The 14,683-nt window shown below is 49.8% G+C and overlaps 1 pseudogene; it reads left to right on the forward strand.

Annotated features, from left to right (window-relative positions):
* Positions 1 to 10,007: 10,007 nt before the first annotated feature.
* On the forward strand, positions 10,008 to 11,048 carry LOC109941099 (phytosulfokine receptor 1-like; annotated as a pseudogene).
* Positions 11,049 to 14,683: the final 3,635 nt, after the last annotated feature.

A 14,683-nucleotide genomic window follows, 5' to 3' on the forward strand; every position in this document is an offset into this window, starting at 1 on the left:
GATCTTCACCGAACCCCATTGGACGCTTTTCTTCGATGGGTCCGCCCACCAACAGAGTGCTGGCGCGGGAGTGGTCCTCGCCGACCTAGGCGGAAACCAGCTGCAGTATGTGGTGCGACTTGAATTCAAGGCCACCACCAACATGGCAGAGTATGAGGCGCTGATCTTCGGCCTATCCGCGGCCCTATCCCTGGGGGTCCGCCATCTCCTTGTAAAGGGGGACTCTCAGCTCATCATCAAGCAGGTCCGTGAAGAATGTAGCTGCAACGAGCCTAGACTCGCAGCTTACCTCCTCCATGTGAGGAAGCTGGAGAAGGATTTCATGACCCTGGAACTTCAACATGTTCCCCGGGCCGACAACTCAGCGGCGGATGACCTCTCCCAGAGAGCATCAACTCGGGCACCCGTGCCCGAGGGCGCCTTCGAAAGACGGCTGCTGAGACCCACCGCCCAGCCGGCCGGACTGGACGAAGGGGGCGAGACCGGCACCTCGAAGCTAGCGGTCCCGGTGGCGTCCCAAGACCCACCAAAGGTTGTGTGCACTCTGGGGGACTCCGCTGACCCTTTAGCACCACAGCCGGCAACTCAGAGCGGTCCCGATGCATGGATCTCTGAGATCCAGGACTACCTGAAGGAAAATGTCCTTCCTGAAGACCATGTCTCCACCGAGCGCATAGTGCGGTTGGCTAAGCGATACACGATGGTAGAAGGGGGTCTCTACCGCCGTGGCGCCAACGGCATTCTCATGCGGTGCATTACCCAGGAAGAGGGTCGTGAGTTACTCACGGAGATCCATGGGGGGGAGTGTGGAAGTCATTCTTCATCCCGCACGCTGGTCGGTAAGGCCTTCCGGCATGGTTTTTATTGGCCAACTGCCCTCCAGGATGCGACCAAGCTAATAAAGTCCTGTGAAGCGTGGCAGTACCACGCGAAGCAGATACACACACTAGCTCAGGCTCTGCAAATGATCCCGCCCTCCTGGCCGTTCGTCGTATGGGGGGTGAATATCCTGGGACCATTTCCTAGGGCTGTCGGCGGGTACCGGTACCTATTTGTCGCCATTGACAAGTTCACCAAGTGGTCGGAACCACCCATATGGTCAGCATTACCCAGGGCGCTGTTGTCGCTTTCCTCAAGTCGATCGTCTGCAGATTCGGGGTCCCAAGTCGTATCATTATAGACAATGGGACCTAGTTTACAAGTCGGGTCTTCTAGGAGTACTGTGAAGGCATCGGCACCCAGCTCTACTTCGCGTCCGTGGCCCACCCCAGGAGCAACGGACAAGTGGAGAGAGCAAATGCAGAGATCCTCAAGGGACTCAAGACGCGTACCTATGACTGCTTGAAAAGGCATGGCGCAAATTGGGTCAGCGAGCTACCCTCCGTGCTATGGGGGAACCGAACCACACCCAGCCAAGCCACCGAGGAGACCCCATTCTTCCTAGTCTACGGGGCCGAAGCCTGCCTTCCCCCGGAGATCATTATGGGCTCTCCGCAAGCCCAATCGTTTGATGAGTCTGCGCAGGAACAGCTACGGCGCAAAGACATGGACTTCATCGACGAGCACAGGTGGCGAGCAACAGTTCGAAATGCACGGTACAACCAGGCGCTCAGGCGCTACCACCAGCGGTTCGTGCATAGTATGAAGTTTGAAGTCGGGGACCTGGTTCTAAGACGAATTCTAAACCGAGAAGGGCTCCACAAGCTCTCCCCCAGCTGGGAAGGACCCTTCAAGGTGACAGAAATATGCTGCCCCGGGTGCGTCCGCCTCGCCACAGATAACGGAGTACCTCTCCCCAACCCCTGGAATATAGAGCATCTCCGTAAGTTTTTCCCATAAAAATAGATTCACGGGTCAACCCTCAATACACCTGGTCTGTTGGCCCGCTCTCGTGTATATCCGGTTATAAGGAAGGGGCTCGACCCACATAGCTGCTTTTTTGGCTGGATTTATTTCTAAATCTACAACCATTATTACTATCTCACCACCCAGGCAGTCTCCCTCCCTGGCTGGTATAGCGACATCCGAATTGAGTAGCCAGACCCAGCAATTAGACGATGAGGTGGTTTGGGGTCGTACGGCCGCATGGTCAAGTACTGCAAGACTACACACGCCCCACCGCCCTATTGCCGGTCATGTTGCATGAATCAAAGGATAAGAAATACCAACTAGCGGACCTTATGGGCGCGCTACTAAGGATACCTGGCCTAGGCCGTGTGCAGGTAAGGTCCCAATAGGGATTGCCCGTTGGGGGTGATGGCACCAATGCCACCTTAAGAATCCTGGCATCCGGCCCTGACGTGTCGAGGCCATATCCCAGGGGGCCAAGTACTGGGAAAGAAGCTGGCAACAATGCACACAGCAGAGGAAAAATGGCTTACAGATAAGTTGTAATGTCACCGACAAGTAGTACCTAAAGAGTACCTTACAAAATCAAAGACATATTGCAACCCGCTCCCCAGCGGAACCCTCGTTTTTCTCCATGCAGACCTGGCTACTCATCGTCAACAGGATCCCCCGACCACCGTGTCCACAACATCCTGAACGCCCTCCCGGGCAGCATCTTCGGTGTCGGCCACCGGACCTGCAATAACCGGCCCTAAGGAGATAGTCGGGTCATGGCTCCGGAAGCATGTCAAGACATACTTGATGGCCGACCAGCAGAGTCTGCCGCCCTTGGCCTCCAGGCGGGTGCCAAGAACCTGATCCAGACATCGGAGGCGATCAGCAGCGGAATCCAGTATTGGGAGCGCGTCGGAGATGGACGCTGGCCGCACCAATGCCGGGATGGGACTCATCCCCAATGGTACTAGCGTTGTGCTTGCCTCGCCAGCCCAAGCGGCGATGCAATGAGCTCCGGTGCGTTGCTCTGCTCGGAGGTCGTCAAGTGTCTTCCTCATCACCTCCACTGCCTAGGGGCCAGGGCCGACTATGTCGCCTGCGCTGCCTGGAACTGGCGGACCTGCTCCTCTAGCGTCCGCACTTTCCCTTCCAGACGCTTCACTTTCTCCTCTGCCTCGAGCTCAAGCTCATCCAACAGCTTGTTCCGCCTTGCCCACATCTCCTCCCTGAAGGCGAGGTCCTCCTGCCAAGTGAGGTCAGTTGTTCGTTTCGCCAGGGAAGCTTCCCTTGCCTTGAGGTTTCCCTCAACGCAAGCAATATCATTGGCCTTGTCGGTGAGTTCCTGCTGCAGCTTCTGCAGCTTCGCCTTAGCCGCAGCTTGCTTGTCCCGTTGTTTCTCCAGCACTGCATTATAAGCTTTCAGCTTATCATGGAGTGCTGTGATGGCCTCCTCCTTTTGGTCTAGGTGTTTTTTCTTGTTGTCCAAGCTTCTCTCCTTCCGGGTCACCTCCTCCTCTCGGTCGGACACCTTTTGGATGTCCTCCTTGAAGTCCTCAGGCTCTTGCTCAAGCTCGACCCGCTCCAAGGAGAATTGGTAGGATGCCGCCTTAGTGCGCCTCTCCAGTTGGGAGCACCAGTCGCCAAGGCATTGGTGCTCGGTCTCGAGCGCCTTCCACTCTCGTCGGATAGCCACCTCGGTTTCCTAGAGGGCCTGGTGAGCGCGAGTCAGCACCTGAGGGAGAGGAGTCAGTGTCACTCCAGGCTCGACACCAGACCGGAGTGGACACCCAAGAATAACCTCCAGACCCTCCGGAGTTGGCGGAGGGACAGAGCCGGACGCGCCCCCACGCCTACCACCGGCGGTGCATCCGACGGTATTGCCGTTGTTGGGTCTGCAACAGCTGTTGGCGACGCTACCACTTCTGGACCCCCAGCTGGAACTTGGGAACTCGAAGGTGTTGCCTCAACGGCGACAGGCAGATCCTGGGGGTCCGATGGTGCCACCTCAGCACCAGCGTCACCCTGCGCGTTGGGGGCAGATGCAACTGGAACCCCCTCGGCCGCCGCCGATGGTGGGCTTGGCGCCGACGCTGATGGGGCTGCGGTAGCCGTTGGCGGATCGTCGGTAACATTCCCAGCAGATGTATGCTGGTGGGGACTAGACCCGTTGGCGGGCATGGCGGCCGGCGGGGAGGGAACGTCTACGAATGTCGAGGAAGAGGAGGCCCTGACAGGCAAAGGGTGGATCAAGACCTGTCGACGTAAAAGCTACGATCGAGCGAACATTGGGAGGGCCTAAGCTTACTTAGGACCGTGAACCTTCCAGTGGCCTTGAAAGCGGGGCACATGTTGTTGTTGCTGCTACTGCTACCGCCCCTGCTGCTGTTGCTGCCGCTGCCCCTGCGGCGACGGCGGACGGTCTGACACAGGTGGCGGCGGTGGTGGTATCTGATCTGAAGATGGTGGCACTGGAGGGCTCGCGCCCTTCTGCCTGTCCTGGACCCAAGGTTCAGGCTCCTTAGTCCCACCAGCTCTCTTCTGACACTTCTGGGAAGAGCCCAAATCTCGAGGAAGATCCCCAACAAAGGACCCATCGGCGTGGCGCAGTCGGTGCCGCCTTACTTGCTCCGACCTCCCGGCGGCATCCGGAGTGGAGGAGCTGCTTGCGGGCCCCTTGCCCTTGTCCGAGGGACTGGAGACTGTAGAAGAAATTCTGGGGGCCACATCAGCCGGTTGGGGGCCACCGACCGGTGCACCAGGAATGTGGATCCCCCAGTGGGGATCCCGACCACCGGTTTGGCGGACCGCCACACCACTCTCATCAAGGGTCGGCAGTCGGGCCAGCACCACTGACCACAGCCCAGGATTGTCGTAGAGCGGCGAAATCCACTGGGGAAGCATCAAGGATTCAGGGATAAAAGCCTCACCAGTGATCCCCCTCACCAAAATTTCCAACTCCTCCCAGGTCAGATCGGTCCCAGGCCCGCGCTGGATCCTACCAATGTCGCTGGGGCCAGTAAACCAACAACTCAGCCGCGGCCTCCCCTGCAGCGGCATGACTCGGCGCTTCAGGAAATCCCCGAGTACGTGCATTGAGGTCAGGCCTCCAACCGCCAGTTCCCTAATCCTGTCTAGGACGGGCCCGAACTCCAGCCCGAGGCATGGTTTCACCCTCCACTGTTTCCGCTCGAGGCTGGGCCCGTCACTCGGAAGATTGAGGCGGTCGCTGTCCTCAGTGCTGGCGATCACCCAATCACTTCGCCGGTTCTCCCACCTCGCACCGCCAAGGGAGGCGATGTAGGTCACTGTCAGATATGACCTTGACTGGAAGTAGTAGGCCCCGAGGTGGTCCTTGCCCTTCCCAGACCTCACTAGCACGAAGAACTGGCGGAAAAGGGAAGTGCAAGCAGCCACTCCCACAAACATCTCACAGAAGTGGACAAAGATGGCCACCTGGAGAATGGAGTGGGGTGTGAGGTGCTGGAGTTGAAGCCCGAACTCCTCCAGCAACAGCAGGAAGAACGGTGAAATCGGCAGCGCCAACCCGCAGAAGAGATAGGGAACAAAGAGCACGAACTCCCCGGCGGCGAGACCGCCGAGGGGGGTAGTGCCGGCTTGGATCCTCCCGGCAAACGCAGGTGTGCCCCATCCAAGCAGGCGACACACTTTGTCGAGCGCCACCTTGGTCTGGTAGCGATCGGGATGAACCAGCGTGGCCATGGCAACAGCGGCGGCGAAAAGCTAAAGAGCACGAGCACGGAGGGACACGGAAGGCTTGGAGGTGAAAGGGCAGAGCAGTTGGGGAAATGCGAAAGTGAAACTACTGCGCGCGGAAGACCCCCCCCCCTTTTTCAAGAAAGGGCCCCCGCGCGCCCTGGGGAAATCCTCCTGGTGCACACCTAGCGCCCGGACAACTCAGTCACTGACAAAGGGGCTCGGGCCCACGAGTCACGTGGCTGAGGCACTGGCCTCCATGCGCAGCAGAGGCGAACCACCGCGCCCGCTCCCACGTCGCCTCGGGGCCACCGCCGGAGGATATTCTCAACATAGGCAGGGCCAACAGAGCACCCCACGCATGCGGGGCATGACTGAACCGCCATGCATGGGGGCCATGCGTCGGTTGACCGTGAAAACCGGCACGGCGGTTGGTGTGGCCAGTAGCGAGCTGACAGATTTTGGCCCTGGTCATGCTATGACTACGCAAGGTATAGATTTTGGCCCCACCTACAGGCTCGAACCCTCCCCTGAGGTGGGCCCTGGGGCCACTGTCCTTACCTTGAGACAAGGGTATCCCCTTCTGCAGTATGAAGACGCCGCATCCGTGCGACGCCCCCGGGTCGCACGGGAAGCAGCACCTGACCCCACCGCATGGGCAGGGTTGGGAGCACCACGTGGCAAGGAAAGATAAGACTCCCCAAGGTGCATCGATAGGTCCGGACCTCCGCGGAAGGACGTCGGACCCCTGTACAACGGGTCCGGAGCTCCCAAGAGGGCATGCCGGGTCCCTCGGGTAAGCCCCAGGTCCCTCAGAGTAGGTACCGGGCCCTGGCAGGGCTCCGAGACCTAGAAGACCCCGGCACGAATAGGGGTCCGGTGCCCACACGTGTCCATCTCTCGAGTGGGGCTTCCTGCCCAGGCGGAGCCCCGCTGCTGCCGCTTGGCCTGAGGCCCGTGACATAAGCCAATGGGTCGAGCCTGACGTAAGGCCCATGCAGTCGTTCGACCTCAGCATTTATTATGGAAGGGACGCGCCGCCTGCCACCACGCTGACAGGCGACAAGCCCTCTCGACATTAAATGCGCCTTGTCCAATCCGTTGGCAGACAACGTCAGGTTCGTCCAGCAGATGGTGCGCCTGACCAGTCAGTTGGCGGGCAGTGCGCCGGTTCCGAGCGGAGTACAACACCCATCTTCTCTTCCATAAGAAGCTTCCCCTGCACGCCAAGGATACACAGATCTCGGGCGCAGGGCACAAGAAGATTGTCTCGGCAACAGACATTAGTGGCTCCAAGCGCTATATTCTTTATGTTTCTGGGCCCACATGTCGGGGCCCAATGCCTTTGTGCATGCCCCCCTTCAGCTATAAAAGGGGAGGCATGCGACGTTACACACACACACAATCTCAGGACGCACCTTAGACTCACAAGCTCACAACCAATACATCTCACAGTGGAGTAGGGTATTACGCTCCGGCGGCCCGAACCACTCTAAATCCTTGTGTGTTCTTGAGCTCTTCCCGTTCATTCCAACGATCAAGCGAAACGCCTAAGCCCCTCCTCATCTCAGGATTTACGGCGGGTGCACTCCGCCACCCGGCCGGAGATTTACTCTCCGACAGTCGCTCCATGTTCCAATTAATATAATGATCTTATCATGAACAGTAAATAACAAACTAATAATAAAAGTATGATCATGAATAATGTGTATCTCCATACCCAAAACCACATATAGCAATAGCAGGTACTACCCAAGAATTCAGTGGTAAACAAGGTATAAAGATAGTCAAACTAGGGTAACCTATTGGGTCCCATCAAAATTAACCTATGCAGATCATTATGATTAATAAGTACATGATTGGGTAAAAAGAAGTGATCAAGGGCACAACTTGCCTGGGACTCAAGATTCCAGGTACCAGGATGATCTTCAAGATTATCGGACCTCACTGCTATTCATATCAATACAAACAAACATGGCATAGGCACAATTAACATCACACCAAACATAAGAACAAATTATGTAATAATATTTTGCACGATGCTACGAGATCGTAGGTTCGAGAACCACTAAATTCGGAGTTAAGGTTAACGAGTTATGATTTTCTGAAGATTTAAATGTTGGGTACAAAAGAAATTAAAGTGTATAATTTTAACTTATGTTTCACAACAAAATAAAGTTACTAGATGATAAACAATATTATTATGAATCTAATGCAACTGGAATGAATCAAAAGGCGTTAAAATGGATTTACTATGATTTAAACAAGCTTCTGGAGTTATTTTTATACTAGAAATCTATTTTCTATATTAATTTACTTAATTTATTTCCTCCCTAGACTGCGGGCAATAATTTCAGAGAGTTCCGGGTCTAAAGCGTAAATAACTAGACCTGTATTCAATTATTTTCTAACCGCGGTAGACGGCGGGTTAGTTACTATTTTCTCGGGATCTCTTTAGAAAAATTAGCATGCCGAAGGGGTATAGATGTTTTCTTGTCGTTGGATCAGATACACGTGGTCCCAATTAGATCAATTGAAGTGCAAACCAATGCGCAATGTGGGCCGCCCGATCTGGGATCAGCGGGTCACAGCGCGCCATGCCATGATCTAACTGGAACCTATGGATTACCATCCGGCGGCCACGGTTTTAAACGCCGAAGGGGTACCCTCCCGTCTAATCTTAATCGCCCGCTGTATAATCAACGATCCCGTGCTGTTCTTCCTCAACAACGCCGACCAGGTAGCGTCGCGCTGCCCTTGCATGGCGGGGTCTCACCGACGACGGCAAACTGGTGCCCAAGTGCCCAAATCCGACAACCAATATAAGAAATAGGGAGAGACCACTACGAACATGATATATAGAGGGATTTCTCACCTTAGATTTTGGGAGAGATGACTCGGGACACAGCCATTCCATGATGCATGGTAGTCCGGCGACGACGCCCGCGCTCCGATGTGGAAACCGTTGACACCGACCGCCCCCAATGCCTAACCGGTCAGGCACACAAGCGGTGGAGCAAGCCAAACTCCCCAGGCGCCACTGTTGAGTGACTTCTCATCCACCGTGACCACACCATGTGGGACTATTCCCAACAGAAGCATCACGGCAAGGAAGAGCGGGCCAGCAAGGTGATGAAGGGTGACGCGCCAGGATGGGACGAACAGAGACGAGCTCCAGCCAGAGCTCGCAGCATCCGACGACAAACCGGCAGAAAACGCCACGGCGGCCGGAGATGCTTGGGATGACCGCGGCCATGGAGTTGAGAAAGAACGCCGACCAGGATACAGAGATACTGCGTCGAGGTTGAAGACGCCTGGGCGCATAAAGCGCGGGCCGAGCGCCACAAGCAAGGGAGATATGTGCGTCAAGGAACAGCGATGGAGAGCTCGACGATAGGCAGCTGCAGCACGCACGTTTAGGGAAAACGCAATGACAGGAGGAGGGCACGAGCACTGCGTCGACACAGGGAGAAACGTGCGGCATGGGGCAGGCAAAGCTAGCGCGCTGGTGCTAGCACCACATGTGAGGGCAAATCACCTATATGCTGGACACTGAGAACAGGCTGGCCACGAACCCGGCCCATTGCTCTCTCTCCTTGGTTCGGCGTGGGCGCAGACAAGACAACCAATGCAAGACGGCAAAGGGCGTGCGGCGACCGAGGAACTTATAGCCGAGGTCTGGCTGAGACAGACGCATCTAGCAGGGTGGTTGCAATGACCCAAGATTCCAGGTGAGTGGTTACGTGCGCGACCCGAACGAACTCAGAGAGAAAGAAGATATGAGCAGCAGGTAGCTATAGCTCGGGCCCTAGGATCTGCATGCGGTTGCAACTGACGAGCGGAATACTGGTGCAGGTAACTTGCATGCTTATGTCACACATGCGTCATGATGACCTCATTTGCGACAAGCGAATAAAAAAAAATGGACGATGACATAGGCTGCAAGTAGAGCATATTGGGCTGCACGTGTAGGAGAAATACTTTCCTTCTCCTTGTTTTTCTCTTTTATGTTTTATTCCTATTTCTATTTTCATTTTCTAACTTAGATTCAATAAAGTTTTGAATTACAAATTCAAACACAATGCACAAACGATTGAAACTTAGCATGATATGTAAAGTCTTCTTTCATGAACTACATATTAAGAAGTATTTATCAACATAAACAAAGCAATCAATATATCAAATATATATATATATATATATATATATATATATATATATATATATATATATATATATATATATATATATATATATATAGGTGAATGCCCGTGCGTTGGGACGGGAAAAAATATTGCAACAATAATATATATATGATCCTGTGTTGTGGTGTTAATCAAAATTAAGCTGTATCTAGAACTTTATAGTAGTCATGTGTCAACAAATTAAGTTCATGAAACAATTATAGTATACGAGCTTTGGATAGGAAACATTTTGATGCATCTCTTATGAGCACTCAATTTTAAAGCAACTTGCAAATATTATAAAGAAGGTTAAACAAAAAACCAACACACATGTACCGATGTACATCCTGCATCTCTGATGTCGGTGCAGGGTGCTCACATAGCTCTCCCTCGACGACAACTATTTCACCGGGATCCCGATGACCTGTACACGTTGCCCATCCTGAGGAGAGTGAGCTTACATGAAAATCAGTTCACTGGCAACCTCGGCAGTGACCTTGGTAACCTCTCTCAGATCATGCAACTTGACTTGTCCTATAATAAGTTCACAGGCTCCATACTTGATGTCTTTGGAGAGATGAGGAGGCTAGAGTCCGTAAACCTGGCCACCAATAGGCTGGATGGTGAGTTGCCCGATTCCCTGTAAAGTTGTCCACTTCTGAGGGTAATCAGCTTGAGGAACAACTCGCTCTCTGGTGAGATTGCTATCGACTCCAGCTTGCTGCCGAAGCTTAATACTTTTGATGTTGGAACCAACTATCTGAGTGGCGCTATAGCTTCTAGCATCAGTGTGTGCACCAAGTTGAGGACACTGAATCTTACAAGGAACAAGCTCATGGGGGAGATACCAGAGAGCTTCAAGGAGTTGAGATCCGTGTCGTACCTCTCGCTGACCAGGAATAGCTTCACAACCTGGCATAGACATTGCAGGTCTTGCAACACCTGCCCAACCTGACAAGCTTGGTGCTGACCAGGAATTTCCGCGGTGGTGAGACAATGCAGGTGCTCATCCTGACAAACTGTCTACTCATCGGCGTAATTCCCCCGTGGCTGCAGAGGTTGGGAAGCCTCAATGTGCTGGAAATTTCATGTAACAAGTTAGATGGGAATATCCCGCCATGGCTGGGGAAGCTAGACAACCGCTTCAACATTGACCTCTCAAACAATTCTTTCAGCGGTAAGCTACCTGTCAGCTTCACACAGATGAGGAGCTTGAATTCAAATAATGGCTCGAGCAAGCGATCACCCACAGAGGGCTCCCATTGTTCAGCAATAAAAGCAAAGCCGCCATCGTTGCCCTTGGACTAGGAACTGTGGTCGGGTTTCTCCTCTTGTTGTGCTTATGTGATCGTGTCAAGGATTGTCCATTGAAGAATACAGGAGCAATCCGAAGGCCGTAGCGACAACCGAAGACTCCTAGTTCTCCAACTCTTGCCTGGTGCTGCTATTCCAAAACAACAAAGAGTTCAGTAACTCGAATTACCAGTTTCTCCATCCCATTTTTTCATATATATATTTGTACTAAAGTTTTTTTCATATATATTTGACTAAAGGCTCTGTAGGTTTTTATTTCATGGTCTAGTAACCTGTAATTTTTAATCAGTCTGTAAATTCTACGTATATACAAATTGGCACAAGTAAAAAAAATTAACAGCTAGAAAATTTTCTATCATTCTCTCTAAATCTAATCTCTATCATGTACATATGGTATACTATTTGCAATTAGTAATCTGGGACAATCATAATCACATGACCTTTAGCAACTCAAGTTACTGAACCTCAAACACCAGTGTCACCTTGGCATGAGATAGTAGATTTCGCCTCGGTCCAAATTGCAATTCAAACAAACCATCAGATTCGTGCAGAATTTAAATTTTGGAACTACTATACTGGTGCTCCTTGAAATGAAATCTAGATAGTACAACATAGAGATTGCGCACCTCTTCTGATATGGGCTTCAATGTCTCACTGAAGTAGCATCCCGGCTAGCGACATGCATGTGAAATATAATTTGGAACTAAAAGAGTACTAAGCAAGTAAGCATCATTACTCAAGCAAAAAATATATAAGAGCAAGTGAGATTAGTAAAGTGCAGCAGATCAATTAAAGAAAAAAATCTATGATCAGTTAACTGGATAGTGTTTGTATGCAAGTGCACAACATATCAAGGCTCCGTGTAGTAGTGCCAAAACTCTTTAAAATGCATTTGTAAGTCATTTCATGATACACCAAGAAACAATTTTCCCAATCCATAAACAAATCTGATAGAACTGATTAAAAAGATCCACAAAAATGATTCCACAACATAGCTAAGAAAGTGTAACAGGTAACCCAAACAAAGGTCATCTGACAGGCTTGTGTCAGTTTTAAGGACACAATTCATTCCAGGTAGATAATTGAAGCCAACATGCACTCTCAAACAATTCTTTCAGCGGTAAGCTACCTGTCAGCTTCACACAGATGAGGAGCTTGAATTCAAATAATGGCTCAAGCAAGCGGTCACCCACAGAGGGCTCCCATTGTTCAGCAATAAAAGCAAAGCCGCCATCGTTGCCCTTGGACTAGGAACTGTGGTCGGGGTTCTCCTCTTGTTGTGCTTATGTGACCGTGTCAAGGATTGTCCACTGAAGAATACAGGAGCAATCCGAAGGCCGTAGCGACAGCCGAAGACTCCTAGTTCTCCAACTCTTGCCTGGTGCTGCTATTCCAAAACAACAAAGAGTTCAGTAACTCGAATTACCAGTTTCTCCATCCCATTTTTTCATATATATATTTGTACTAAAGTTTTTTTCATATATATTTGACTAAAGGCTCTGTAGGTTTTTATTTCATGGTCTAGTTTCCTGTAATTTTTAATCAGTCTGTAAATTCTACGTATATACAAATTGGCACAAGTAAAAAAAATTAACAGCTAGAAAATTTTCTATCATTCTCTGTAAATCTAATCCCTATCATGTACATATGGTATACTATTTGCAATTAGTAATCTGGGACAATCATAATCACATGACCTTTAGCAACTCAAGTTACTGAACCTCAAACACCAGTGTCACCTTGGCATGAGATAGTAGATTTCGCCTCGGTCCAAATTGCAATTCAAACAAACCATCAGATTCGTGCAGAATTTAAATTTTGGAACTACTATACTGGTGCTCCTTGAAATGAAATCTAGATAGTACAACATCGAGATTGCGCACCTCTTCTGATATGGGCTTCAATGTCTCACTGAAGTAGCATCCCGGCTAGCGACATGCATGTGAAATATAATTTGGAACTAAAAGAGTACTAAGCAAGTAAGCATCATTACTCAAGCAAAAAATATATAAGAGCAAGTGAGATCAGTAAAGTGCAGCAGATCAATTAAAGAAAAAAATCTATGATCAGTTAACTAGATAGTGTTTGTATGCAAGTGCACAACATATCAAGGCTCCGTGTAGTAGTGCCAAAACTCTTTAAAATGCATTTGTAAGTCATTTCATGATACACCAAGAAACAATTTTCCCAATCCATAAACAAATCTGATAGAACTGATTAAAAAGATCCACAAAAATGATTCCACAACATAGCTAAGAAAGTGTAGCAGGTAACCCAAACAAAGGTCATCTGACAGGCTTGTGTCAGTTTTAAGGACACAATTCATTCCAGGTAGATAATTGAAGCCAACATGCACATTTATTAGCAGAAACAAACAGTTTTCCTACTCATAGTTGAGGAACTCGATGCATGTGTAAACATGTATTCCAGATTTTCCTTTTTAATGTCTTGTAAACGGGACCATAAATTCTGCTAGCACGACTTTTAGGACCTTAGTCAGAGTAATCGGTCTAATGTTTCTAGAAGCTACTCATTTTCAGCAATTTCATAGTAATTATGTATATTGAGCTCCAATCTATTTTCTATACCTGCATTTTATGAATGCCCTGCACTTTAGCAAATTCTACAAAAATATAGAAAAAGCATCATAAGAGTGAAGATTCATACTGTAAGCAGTGAAATAGCTAGCATAATAGCCATTTGTTACTCTTCAGTCTTGAATCTCAATATTCATGGGTAAGCTCCATAAATGGAGAATATTTTTGGCAAGTCATCTTTAGTAAGATATTGGTGAAAACTAAAATACATGGACTCATTGCTGCTGCATTTCTGCAAGATTTCAAGCTAAAGTGTAACATCACAATATCACATCATGTTCTTTCAGTAAAGTCCTGGGTGCCTTTTATTTAGCAAAATTATGGGTGCCATTTATTCTTTATGTACCAGCTAGTGCTTACAGTATAAAAAGGAAATGGTGTGACGTACATTGTTAGTTTTTTTGTGGCAGCGACGAATGAATCACTCCATCTACCCCATGTCTATAGTCTATGACACCATTTTAAGAAAATAACCTGATTGCATAACATGTGTTACAGAATGCTACATGTGCTATTATCATGTCATACCTTTGAAGTCTGGAATCATTTGAACCAAGAGCATCCTTCAATCCAGCATAGCCATTTCCCAAGCAAAATGCCCAAACTTCAGGCTGGTTATGACGTATTATAGCTGGAAAACAATTGTACGAAGTTTTGTTAGCATGACCAACAGAAAATACTCTAAAAATTAACTGCACAGTTCAAGCAAAGGATTATACCCCACATGAAATTGAGTGATACTTACAAGAACTGGCTCCTAACGCTTTTGTGCGTGCATTTGTACTTGGACCTGATTTGAAGTTTGTCGACAGTGCCTCAAGTACATTGGATTCCATGACAAGTTGCTAACTCTTGTGACTATTATGCACGACTGCACTAACAACTTCGGTTGCCTTTGTTCAGATGCCAGATTTGAATTTTCATGTAACCAAGCAGGGGATCTAGCCCCACCATATCTGAATGGAATAAGTAATTTATACTCTAGAGACAACACCTAGAACATGAGGGTGATAAATATCAACATTCATAAAA

The sequence above is a fragment of the Zea mays genome, chromosome 7 (genome assembly GCF_902167145.1).
Source record: "Zea mays cultivar B73 chromosome 7, Zm-B73-REFERENCE-NAM-5.0, whole genome shotgun sequence".
Taxonomy (NCBI): Eukaryota; Viridiplantae; Streptophyta; class Magnoliopsida; order Poales; family Poaceae; genus Zea; species Zea mays.